This window comes from Lycium barbarum, chromosome 4 (genome assembly GCF_019175385.1).
Source record: "Lycium barbarum isolate Lr01 chromosome 4, ASM1917538v2, whole genome shotgun sequence".
Taxonomy (NCBI): domain Eukaryota; kingdom Viridiplantae; phylum Streptophyta; class Magnoliopsida; order Solanales; family Solanaceae; genus Lycium; species Lycium barbarum.
Window position 1 is genome coordinate 17623321 of NC_083340.1, and position 12065 is coordinate 17635385.

The window sequence follows — 12065 nt, forward strand, 5'->3', positions numbered from 1 at the left end:
ATTGGATATAATTTAGTGGGTGGTTTCCTTTACTTTGACTTAATAAGTAAAACTTTCGTCCAAGTGATGACTGATGGAGAATTGTTAAATATTGTGAGTGGTTTGAAAGTTGGTGATGTGTTACATTTTTATATTTCACATGTGTGTGAAAACCTGAGGTGGTGGAAGATGGGGGCCCTACTGGACTTATTTGTGGATTAGAGGTAAATGATGCATCTAGGGCAACAATTGATAGTGATATAAATATTGGGGCTGGAGAAAACATAGAAAACCCTAAAGAAAGAGAAGAGGTTGAAGAGAGAGGGTCTGTAAATGTTTCTACTGTTGAAGAGAGAGGGTCTGTAAATGTTCCTAATGTTGAAGAGAGAGGGTCAACTGTTGAAGTTGAAGAGGAATTGAATGATGAACAAACTGATGATGGAGACTCATTTTTGGCTAGTAGTGAGTCAGATTTGGATAAAATACCAGATGAAGATGATAGTGAAGCTGATGAAGAGTTAAGAATTTCCGAGCTTTTGAAATAATAGCTGTGGTTTCTTTAAGGAATGAAAGGAGAAGTAAACTGAAGAAGCAAATACCAAGGAGAAAGGAACCTGCTGTCACTGCTGATATTCCCCTATGTGAGGAAAAAATAGATAGAGGCTTTGAAGATATTGGAAAGAACAAGGCCTCCAAATACAATGGATGCTTAGCAGGGGATGAGCAGTATATTGATAGTTCTGCTGAAGAGTATAGTGAAGATTCAGATGATGAGCTGGATGTGGATGCTGAACCTGGTGTTGACTTGCCAAGTAGAAGGAAGAGCAACAAATTAAGGTATGATCCGGATTGTGTGATTAGTATTTTTGAGCTAGGCATGGTATTTGAGAATGCTGAAGTATTTAGAAAGGCAGTAGCTAATTATGTTGTTGAATACCATGTTCAATTGAAACTTAAACCAAATGAGCAGAAGAAAGTGAGGTGTAGGTGTAAGTCCAAGATTTGTAATTGGAGGTTGTATGCTAGTGTTGATAAAAAATCAGGGGATTTTATGGTGAAAACTTACCATCCAATTCACAAGTGCACTCCACTTAACAAGAATAAGATGTGCAATGCTAAGTTCATATCCAACAGATTTAGGGATAGGATCACTTCTCAACCTACTATTAGAATTTGGAAAATTCAGGACTTGGTTAGAGACTAGTTAGGATTGTATGTTGGTAGAACTATATGTCATAGGGCAAAACAAATAGTGCTTAATAAGTTTATGGGGGATTGGAGGGAGGAGTTTGCAAGACTTTGTGATTATGCAGAACAAACATTTTGAGTAATCCTGGTAACACTTGCATAGTGAAAACAGACAGAGAAAGTCAGCCTGGAGTGAACTTGTTTAAGTATTTTTATGTTTGTTTTGATGCAATGAAAAGGGGCTGGTTGGAGGGATGCAGGAAAATTATTGGGTTTGCTGGTTGCTTCCTAAAAGGTGCATGTAAGGGTGAACTTCTGGTGGCTGTAGGAAAAAATGAGAATCGGCAGATGTTTCCCATTGCTCGGGTTGTCATTGACAATGAGTCAAAAGAGTCATGGACATGGTTTATTCAGAACTTAATCAATGATTTGGGGTTGGGAATTGGAGATGGAATTACAGTAATGTCAGACATGCAAAAGGTAATTTTATTAACTTTTTTGCATTGTTAACCTTGTTTTTTTTGGCATATATACTAACTGTACTTGTTGTGTGGTATTATAGGGATTGTTGAGCACACTTCTAGATCTTTTGCTGGGCATAGGAATTGTGCTAGACACATATGGGCTAATTGGCAGAAAGATTGGAAATGTGAAGAAAGAAGAAAACAATTCTGGAGGGTCTCTAAAGCATCATTTGAGGTAAAGTTGAGAGAAGAACTTGCAAATTTAGATAAACTTGGAAAAGACATCTGTGAAGATTTATTGCAATTCAACAAAGAGCACTGGTGTAGAGCCTATTTTAAGGAACACTCTAAGTGTGATGTAGTTGAAAACAATATGTGTGAGACCTTTAATTCCTGGATATTAGAAGCTGGGCATAAGTCTATAATTACCATGCTAGAAGAGATTAGGCATAAAGTAATGACTAGGCATGTTGAAATGAGAAGATTTGTTGAGACATGGATTACTGATATTTCATCTGTGGCAAGGGTGATGTTCAAAGAAAACAAGAAGTTGTCTAACAAATGTGAAGTGTTGTGGAATGGGCTAGAAGGGTTTGAGATCAAGGAATATGAATACAGGTTCATTGTACACTTGTGGAACAAAACATGCACTTGTAGGCTGTGGCAGTTAAGAGGAATCCCCTGCCAACATGCAATATGTGCATTCTACCATCTAGGGGATGAACCATATAATCATGTGGAACATTGGTATAGAAAAGAGACATTTATGAAGGCATATTCATACTTTCTTGACCCACTGCCCAACATGAAAATGTGGCCTAAGACTAATAACATGAAGATTGAACCTCCAACACCAAAAGCAATGCCTGGCAGACCAAAGAAAAAAAGAAGAAAGGATAAAGATGAACCAAAAAAGAAGTATGACAAGCTGTCCAAGAAAGGTGTGCAGATGACATGTTCAACATGTCACCAACTAGGCCATAACAAAAAGTCTTGTCCAGTAACAAAGGTATGCGTTTATTTGTTGATTTATTTTAGTTTTAACACCTTATTATTAAGAACTGCTCCTAACATTTGATTTTACTTCTAGGGTGGAAGTGGTAGAGGAAGTGGTCAATCAAGCTCTGCACAGAAAAGGCCTATAGGAAGTGGTGAATAAAGCTCTGCACAGAAAAGGCCTACAGGAAGTGGTGAATCAGTTGGGTTGAAAAGGGGTAGAGGAAGTGGTCAATCAAGTTCTGCACAGAAAAGGCCTAAAAATGCAGGCCTTGGATGCTACATAAACCCAACAACTGGAAGAACTGTCATTAATGTAAGGATTCAATGTTTACAATCTAGCATTTACCACTTTGTTAAGTTAATCTAATTTATTTTTGTGTCAATTGCAGCCTGGTAGTTCAAGTGAGAGAGTTGTGAGGCACGAGACTATGAGGGACACCAGTGCAGTCAACATTGATATTGGATTTAAACCTCCTGGTCTGAAGTTCAAAGGTAAAAGTGCTGTCACAACCACACAGCTACAGCAGCAGTCTAGAAACAGGAGAAATATAACCACCAACAAGCCTTCTACCCAACCAGAAGCAAAAAAGAAGCCAATTTGGAAATCCTGAATGTTTGTTCAAACAATTTAGTTATGAATGTATTGTGAAACAATTTGGCAGTTTTAGCCAAGTATTTTTATGTGTTTTATGTCCTTTGCATGAAACTGTTATTTTGCATGTAACTGTTATTTTGATGGCTAGCCGAGTACTTCTATTAAATGTAACTATTTTTTTGATTAGTTAAATGGTAGTTGGATGGGGGTTGAATGAATTAATTGAATGGTTAAATGAAGATTAATTGAATGGTTGAATGAATTAATTGGAGTAATTGAATGATTGAATGGTTCAATGAATGCTGGAGTAATTGAATGGTTGAATGAGTTAGTTGGAGTAATGGAATGGTTGAATCAGTTGGAGTAATTGAATGATGTATTATCCCTATATAAATTACCTCCCTAGTCTTCCATTTTACTATCCAACAAGCACACAAACGAATTCACTCATAGTCTCTCAAACAAAATGCCACATATCCAACATTACACTATTGGTTGGTTTGAGAAAACATTGACCAAATCCTATATACAAAACGATGATTTCGTAAGTCCTTTTTTTTAGCTTTTGTTTACCATTGTTTTGTTATTGCTTTTAATACTACTTGTTTGTGTAGATTCTTCCAACTATGGATGTTCTTCCACAAGTTGACAAAGAACCCGTTGTTTTATACGACACAACCACTTTCAAAATGAAATACAAGATCAGTCGAAAGACGCGCCTCAACAATGGATGGAAAGAGTTTGTTGATGCAAAAGGTCTAAGGTAAGGGGATGAGTTGCGTTTTCAAGTTTGTTATCTAGAGGATCGCCTCTACTTCATTGTTACTAAAGTGGAGGAGCCGAAGATCATAGATGTTGATTAGGTCATCTCTTTCTATTTATGAAAAATGAAGTTTATTTTGTTTTGTTTTCGTTTACTTAATGACGTATGGTTTTGATTTATGTTAGTATCCAAATATATATTCATTCGATTCATAAAAGTGTGGCCATATACAATTACACAAAATCACAAAATTTGGCCAACTTTGTGAGTCCCTAAAACAGTCCCTTAAACTGTCCATAATTAATAAAATTACTAATATAATTACTAAAACTAAAACTATAATTACTAAAACTAATTATAATTACTGCAATTTATCCTACTATAATTACTAAAACTAAACATCAACGAGTACAATTCTAAAACTGGAACCAAATTGTAAACAACAACACTACACCAAACACCAACTTCTTCCGAGTTCGTCTTGCATGAGCCTTTTCTTCCTCAAAAGCTTTAACCCTCTTCAACAACCCATAAATGACTTTATTTGCTTGCTCGGGATGCCTTGGTTCGTACCAATTGAAGTAATTACATCCACCTCTAGCCTTCAAAGAATAAAAAGAAAAAGCTTTATGAATCAATTACGAGGAAGAATTAAGTAATGAAATAACCCATAACAAGTATACGCTTACCTCATCAATTGGGCACGAAAAAAACTCCTTCCGGGATTATTTGGACTCCATGAAATTTTCAATTCGCAAATACGCCCACATCAGCAAAATTCGATTCTTGAAGTGTTAGCCATTGTTGAAGCAAGATTAAAAGCAAACAAGAGAGATAGATTATAAAAAAAATTGGAGCAACAATTACTTTGACTGAAAATTAAAAAAAATTGGAGCAGCAATGGTTTTAGAGTATTTAGGGTTTAATATTATGAATTGGGAAGAAGATGGTATATTTAAAAGTGGGTGGGGCAAATATATACGTTGCTGGGTCCATTTGACCGTTATTTTTGTCCAGCTCGGACTGTTTAATGAGCCTCACGCGTGAAAATTTCGTCCTCTGCACGCGTTGTGCCAAGCTGGACCGACGAGTCAAAGTGGCACAATAAAGGCTGTCTTGAAGGGTTCATATGGTACGCGGCTCGGTTGAGGGGTCCAAGTGGAAAATATGGACAAATTTGAGGGTCTATCTATGACTTTGGCCAATTATATTTAGTAGCTAAAATATAACATGTTTACTTCCTACAACTATCATTTTTTTACCACTCACGTGATAACTTCCCACACCCCTAAATTCAAGCAAAAAAAAAGGTCCCTCTCTCCTATCCCCCCCTAAATACACGCCATTATGCCCAATATCCCTTAATTTCCTCCAATTTTAAATCATTTTTACAATAGTTCAACTTCTTTATTTATAATTAACTACTCATTAATTTCACTCATAATTCAAATCTCATTTCCAAAAAAGGTAAGATTCTATATTGATTTTTACATTTCACCATGTATTTAACTTATATTTATATTTTCGTTTTTTTTTTCCGTTTGAATCAGCAATGCAACTCTAAATAATTAGTTATCATTGTTGTTCTTGGTTGTTTTTTGTTAGATTCAAGTGAAATGGCTAAAAAAGCTTCTAATCCGATGAGGACTAGAGGTATAGAACCCGAATTTTCAATTCCTAATGTTTTGGATTGATATTTTAATAGTTGTTTTTCATATATATTTTGGCTATATTTTTAATTGTATTTTGATTATTATGCTCAATATTACTTATTCTGGTTTTTGTTGACTATATTTCAGATATATTTTGACTATATTTAGAAAAATTTCAGAAAAAAAGGAAAAAAGTTGCAGCCAAAACGTTGTTACCTCAATTATGACTATATTTTTGCTATATTTTAATTGTATTTTTGATTATTATGTTCAATATTACTTATTCTGGCTTATGTTGACTATATTTTAGATATATTTTTCATATATTTTTCAAAATTTCAAAAAAATAAAAAAAATAAAAAAGTTGCAGTGAAAACGTTGTTACCTCAATTATGAACTCAACTTGAATTCGATATTTCAACAGATGAAAATATTTGCGTACTTTTTGAATTCAAATTTTTAAGTTAAAAATATAAATGTACTTTTTGAATTCATTTTTTTTTGAATTTGTTAGCTGTTTGAATGAGATATGAGATCAGATATAGAATGGGAGGATATTTACGTGAATCAGGGAACATTAAAAACTGATTTTAATTTAAATTGGAATAGATTTTGTTTCCATAAATATAACACTTTCAGTTTTCTCAGCGTGTGTATTTTCGTTATATTTATCCTATATTTAAGTCGACGCATCTACTAGCTAAATATAGGTCCTCTTGTTACGAATTGTAAATGTTGTACATGTAGTTATAAGTTGTTAGAAGGAGTTAAAAGATTGTTGTTTGTGAAAATTTTACAAAAATTAAAGACGTGCAAATATTCCCATTCTAGTGTATCAGCCCAAATCCAATAATCTTACAATTAGGCCCATTGGATCACTAGAAAGTAGAAACAAAACTCTATATAAATCTCCGTCTTCCCCTTCTACATTCATCATTCTAGGGTTTCCATCCTCAGTCCCCTTCCCAAATCTAAAAAACTTCTCCTCTCCCCACACAAATCAATGACTCCCCATCTCCCCAATAGTTTTTTCTTTTCATGCAATACAGTAAACTGCACCCGTATAAAGGTTATGCTAAAAAATATTGAAATAGCTTAGCCTTGAGCGTTTGTGCAAAGAGAAAATACTGATTTTTAATCAGTGGCGGCCAGACAACCGTTGAGATGAATCCACAGATAAGTTCCCTTTTATGGTACTTGTCTACTAAATTCATCTCACATTTCTCTCTTCTTTTTTAACTATGTTTAATTTATTATGTATTGTGATGGTTCACTTTTTAATTGGGGCGAGTTTTTATGCTATACTTGCATGACCCATTTGTATAAAATCATCACAAAAACAAGCCCTTTTTGTTGATTTTTTTTTTAATCCGAAGAGGGTGTTTTCATATCCTATTGCCTTGTTGAGCAGAGTCTCTGCAATTATATCTTGGGATTGGCCATGAGAAATATATTCCAATAGTTTCTATCATAAAATTTGTAATTATTTATTGGCCTGTGATGAAATCTATTTAAAAAGAACACCATCTTTCGGGACTGAATGGCCCATAGGCCTTGCTGTTAATTCTGCAATTCTGAGGCCATTTTATAATTGCTTAAATAGCTTTAATTCTGCAGGTGCTTTATGGTTTTTAATATTAGGATTATAGGATTTTTGACTTGCAGTTTAGGATCTTATAAAAAATTATAATCTTTGGAGTTTAAAGGGGTGTTGTGCTTATGGACGGTCAAGTGCTGTTTAGATAATTTATCAACAGTACTTAACAATAAACCTAAGCTATATTTATTTAGCCACCGTGTCTTTCAAGTCTTTTCTTGAATTTAACAAGTGAAGACTATCCTATTGTGGCTTATATACTCAGAATTTAATTTAATCAGTATTTGGGTTTTGTATTGTTTGGTTATTATTATTTTTAATGTGATGATTTTCATTGAATTGGGGCAAGTTTTATGTGATACTTGTATGACCCAAAGTGGAAAAATCATCACAAAGCAAGCACCTTTTGTTGAGTGGGCAGATGATTATCTTTTGATAATTCTGCTGCTTATTCCGAAAGGGGCGATCTCATATCCTATCGCCTTGGGTAGCAGAATCTCTGCAATTACCATTTGGGACAGACCATGAGATGCACATTCTATATTTTTTTCATTAAATGTGGTTTAGAAAAGGAATGAACTACATCTCTAGACTTAGACGAACAATAGAGAAAGAGAACTTGCATATAAATAAAATTTTAAAAAATAATAATTTATTGATAGACATTTAAACAAGCAATCAACATCGGATACTAGATAGACAGAGTCGGTGGCATGGGCATCCAAATCCTCCATCCATGAAATACTTTTGCTGTCTACCACTCTAGTGAACCAATAAGTGATGGCCCGTATAGTTTGAATTTAAAAATTGTAGTCTGTAATCAGAACTTAAATAATATATCAAGAAGTAAAATGAATTTAGAATCCGTATTTCTTCTATTACTTTACTACTATACTACTATATAGAAGCATGGGTTAGTTGCCTAAAAAAAGTGGGGATTATATTAAAAACACTAATCAATATTAAAAAAAAAGGTGAATTTCACCACTAAACTCATGAAAAAAAGGTGAATCTTATATTAAAAAAATTAAGGCAATATATCAAAGAAAAAGTGAATCCGTTATTATTGACTTAATGACATTGTTTTTTTTTCAGTATGTGATTCATTTTTTTTAAATGCTTGATTTTTTAAATATGGAGTTAGCTTTTTTTTATTTTTTAACATGAGTTTGGAGGTGGTGGAGTTTACTTTTTTTTTTAATATTGTTTGGTGTTTTTAGTATGTGACTTATTATATATATATATATATATATATATATATATAATATATATATTTAAACGTGATTGATGACGAAGCATAAGTAGTTTTATAGCTTCTTGATTTACTAAATAGGTGTTGTCCGTGCTGCGTACGGCTCCAACATAATGATTCATTAAATATATTGATGCTACGTAACCAAATAATTCATTAAAATCTTGGCAGAGTCATTGAATTGTTTTGGTCTTCAAAGATGACTAATCAATATATTTCCAGAGTATAGCTTTAACGAAGTGGAAATTTCCTTCTAAGGAAATTACTGCTACATAGTAGCATGGGTTCGTGTTGGTCACCATAAAAAAAGGTGGGGATTATATTTAAAATATTAAGTAATATTAAAAAAATAAGTTTTATCATTTCCAAATTCATGAAAAAAAAGTTAATTTCATATTAAAAAATTTAAGGCAATATAAAAAAAAGGTGATTGTCATTATTGGTTTAATGACATTAATTTTTTTTAAAAAATGTTAATTCACCTTTTTTTTGATAATGCTTGATTTTTTTATTATGAGGTTTATTTTTTTTTGTTCAACATGAGTTTAGAGATGGTGACATTTATTTTTCCCCTCATTTTTTTAATATTGCTTGGTGTTTTTAGTATGAGGCTCATCTTATATTTTTTTTTAAAAAGGTGACTGATGATGAATCATGAGTAGTTGTATAGGATTTACTAGATAGGTGTTGCCCGTATTGCATGCGGGCCCAACATAATGATTCATTAAATATATGGATTCTACGTAACCAAATAATTCATTAAAATCATGGCAAGTCATTGAATTGTTTTGGTCTTCAAAGATGACTAAGCAATATCATTCCAGAGTATAGCTTTAACGAAGTGGAAATTTCCTTCCAAGGAAATGTATACTAATTATAGAGACAAAGCACCCAACGCCTTACATTATGTTATAGTGACAGAGTCAGGATTCATATTAATGGGTGTCAAAAAAATATAGATATGTCACAATTCCGGTTTGAACACTCAACCTTAGGGAGAATTTGCAACTCCTTAATCATTGTGACAAACCTTGAGCTTGTGTCAAGGGATATCAATACTAGCATACATATCTATAAAATTAAAATTTCACTTATCTGTTCAATGTAATTTTTCAGCGGAGAGGTGTTGCTTGACACCTCTTGGGCAAAGGTAGCTCCGCTCTTGTTATGTTATGGTCAGTTTATTTACAAGTATAACGTGGACTGATCCACGTTATACAAGTTATATTGTATATTTGGACTGATTTTTTTGCCCTAAAATATTCCCTTCGTTCCCTTTCCTAAAATCTTCCGCTGCTTCATTTCCTTCGTTCTCTTCCATTCTCCTCCATTGCTTACAGAACCTCCATCTTTTTTTTCCTTTTCCTTCTCCTCTATTTTTTTTAAACCCTGCAATACAAGTCTCAAAAAAATTTGAATTAAAAGCTAACATGTGGCTCTAAAAACCCATAACAAAATATATTGTATAACAATCCATAACAAAATAGAGGAGAAGGAAAAGGAGAAGAAGATGGAGGTTCTGTAAGCAATGGAAGAGAACGAAGGGAATGAAGCGGTGGAAGATTTTAAAGAAGTGAACGAAGGGAAATATTTTAGGGCAAAAGGATCAGTCCAAATATACAATATAACTTGTATAACGTGGACTGATCCATGTTATACTTGTAAATATTTTTTTTTTCGTTCATTTGTTTGACAATTTAAAAAAAAAATGAGGTATATCGTGGATCAGCTCACGATATACCCCTTTCGGTATAATAAATTTTACATACACCCCTTTCGGTATAATAACTATATTGTAATATACTTAGGCTCCGGACTCATAGATGTCATGTCATTACAGAAAAATGCAGAATCAATGAACCAAAAACACAAATGTAGCTATTTGGTTATTCAGCACAAGCCACTGGATAGGAGTTTTGTCGTTAAATCCAACGACACAAAGATGTTATCATACAAAAGGACACGAAAGAGATTTAAACAGAATTTATCAAATTAAGCGCCCGTTTGATTAATTGAATGATGATATACTTATAAGCTCTCTGTACAACACCTGGGACTAATGCGAGCTCGCATTGAATTATTCATCATACCGGATAAATTTAACTCTGCTGTTAGATCTATATCATCTCCCTCCAAAAGTTTCTTTTTTCATTTATCAACTATCTATAAGTGGCAAGTAACAGAAGAGCTTCTCTTACCTTCTCAATATTGCTCTTTTCTTCTACTTTAGGACTACAACAACCATGTAAAGAAAGATAGGAATCAATCCATGGATTATCTAAGCTTGCTTTTAGTAAGGAATATAAGCTTGAAGTTGTACCATATCAATGTCATGTTAAAAAACAAAGATGATGTTGATTACTGAAGGGCATAGAGTCTTGTAGAACTATAGGCCAATTGTTAGAAACCTAAAATATTTAGGACAGACTATTCTAAATGGGGTCTTCGGAGCAACCCTTGATGATACAGAAAAGCAAGAAATGAAGTCTAACTAAGACCACAAGGTTCAAATAACAACATTTTATATCAAGAATACTCACCACTAATCAACCTAAGAAGGAAATCAATAAAAAAGCTTATTACATGAACTGCAGATTGTATGACATTTCAATTTTCTTTTAGAGAAAAGTACCATATTATCTATGAGTATCCCCAGAGTTTCCAGAAAGATGCATTATTTATAGAATATACAACAACAGAACGTACCTAGTTTAATTCCACAAGTGGGGTCTGGCGAGGGTAGGATGTACGCAGATCTTATCTCTACCTTTGCGGGTAGAGAGGTTGTTTATTGATAGAATATAATGCACCAAATCAAGTGTACGGTGAAATACATATGCTACGTTAGTAGTTTCGTTCGACTCTACAATTCAGATGCATCATGCACTAAAAAACGAAAACAATAGGGAAAAAAAGATCCTTGAACAACAATATAATACACTAAAATTGACAATTCTTTGATCAAACATCCCAAAAAACTAAAATAACAAAACGATTAAGATCAGCTAAGAGAAGTTAAGAGAAGAAGAATGTTTTAGAAGAACGCATAATTGTTTTACCTTGCCCAAAGTTGAAACTTCAACATAGTCAAGTACTTTCCTCCCGCAAAGTTATGTATTGCTTAATTCCAGCTTCTCCAGAGATAAGAGCTATGGAGGAAATGAAAGAAAACACACAAAAATAATTATGAGCTAAACTGAATCACAAATCATGAGGAGATTTTAAATACTGATCCACAACAAAAACTCAGAATTATATCTGAAAATACTCTCTAAAATATCTTGATAACCCCTTTTGTTTCTTCATATGTCAGATAGGATTACAACAATAATCAGTTTCACCTAAAAGTTTAGTCTTTCCTTCAAAAGCCATGATATTCAGCCACAAAAATGAAAAACCTGAAGAGAAATTGAAAAGCAAAAAAAAAAAATAAAAAAAAAATAGAAGATGATAGGGAAAAAGAAACAGAAGATTCAGGCAAAAATTTAAGAGGAGTATACCTGAACTTGTAAGTTTTAACACCAATTGAAATTTCCTTCAACAACCATGAAATTCAGTTTACGCAAAAACCCAAAG

At 33.3% G+C, this 12065-nt stretch overlaps 1 long non-coding RNA gene and 2 other non-coding genes across 3 annotated transcripts; all 3 read left to right on the forward strand.

Moving 5' to 3' along the window:
- The first annotated feature begins 2531 nt into the window (after positions 1–2531).
- On the forward strand, positions 2532–3085 carry LOC132638242 (uncharacterized). Its single transcript, XR_009581638.1, has 3 exons — positions 2532–2640; positions 2722–2943; positions 3020–3085. It is a non-coding gene; the product is annotated as an uncharacterized LOC132638242 (long non-coding RNA).
- A 3608-nt stretch (positions 3086–6693) lies between these two features.
- Positions 6694–6863, forward strand: LOC132639040 (small nucleolar RNA snoR143). The gene has a single exon (XR_009582086.1). It is a non-coding gene; the product is annotated as a small nucleolar RNA snoR143 (small nucleolar RNA).
- A 268-nt stretch (positions 6864–7131) lies between these two features.
- Positions 7132–7223, forward strand: LOC132638879 (small nucleolar RNA SNORD96 family). Its single transcript, XR_009581940.1, has one exon. It is a non-coding gene; the product is annotated as a small nucleolar RNA SNORD96 family (small nucleolar RNA).
- Positions 7224–12065: the final 4842 nt, after the last annotated feature.